General features: G+C 44.8%; 1 protein-coding gene across 1 annotated transcript in view; it reads right to left on the bottom strand.

Annotated features, from left to right (window-relative positions):
- The window catches only part of LOC139628986 (uncharacterized), a 15,766-nt gene extending 15,673 nt beyond the window's left edge, over positions 1–93 (bottom strand). The window contains exon 1 of the mRNA XM_071491282.1: positions 1–93. This exon is cut by the window's left edge and continues 3,642 nt beyond it. The gene's annotated coding sequence lies outside the window, so the exon portion shown is untranslated.
- Positions 94–888: the final 795 nt, after the last annotated feature.

Raw genomic sequence — 888 nt, 5'->3', positions numbered from 1 at the left:
GCTCTTCACTGTTCATTTTTCAGCTTTGGAGGTTTCCATTTGGTATTATTGTGGTATTTTTAAATTGTGCTGGAAATGTTCAAATAGTAATAACATGCAACCTGAAATCATTTCAGCAACTGAAATGATTAAGCATTAAAAATAATACGTGCAACACATCTGTGTCACAGATGAGGACAAGGGACCATGCCTGCTGCATGCCCACTGTAAACAAGCGAATAGCAAATGCATGATTATTATTATGGTTATTATTTTCTGAGCTGTAACATCTTCCAGAGTCCAGACATTGTGAACACACCTGTCACCTGTCCAGCACAGTGCTTCATGTCTCAGACCTGAGGCTGACGACTGGTCTTTAGCAGAGATTTGAAAATAGAGCTGGATGGAGCACATCTGATATCTAATGATAACTGGTTCCATAACTATGGAGCAGCAAATGCAAAGGCTCTGTCACCTTTTAGCTTCAGTTGTGACATACAGGAGGGATGAGCTTTCAGGTCTAAGAGCTGAGAGCTGATGAATAAAGTCTGTGGTATAAGGTGGGGTCTGACCACCAAGAGCCTTAAAAGTCATCAGCAAGGACTTAAAGTCTACAGCGAACAGGAGCCAGTGAAGAGAGTCTAAGTCTGGGGTGATGTGCTCACACTTTTTAGTGCCAGTCAACATCACTGCAGCTGCCGCCGGACCACCTGCAGGCCAGATAATGAAGACAGGGGAAGGCCATCCTGAAAACTGGGTAACCTCCATCTCCTTCATTGACTCTGTTCCCTCTCCCTGTACTGTGGCTTGGTTTGGTTTCTTCAGTCAGGTAAATACAGCTGCTGGTCAAAGTGGCCGTCAAGCTGATCAGGGTGCAGCAGCCCAGGGTCACACCAGATTTCCTTCAGT

The sequence above is a fragment of the Trachinotus anak genome, unplaced genomic scaffold (genome assembly GCF_046630095.1).
Source record: "Trachinotus anak isolate AG129_WGS33_773 ecotype Australia unplaced genomic scaffold, CSIRO_AGI_Tana_v1 ptg000012l, whole genome shotgun sequence".
NCBI classification, from domain to species: domain Eukaryota; kingdom Metazoa; phylum Chordata; class Actinopteri; order Carangiformes; family Carangidae; genus Trachinotus; species Trachinotus anak.
Note: the sequence above shows the minus strand (reverse complement) of the source record. Positions and strands in the feature narration are given on the sequence as shown.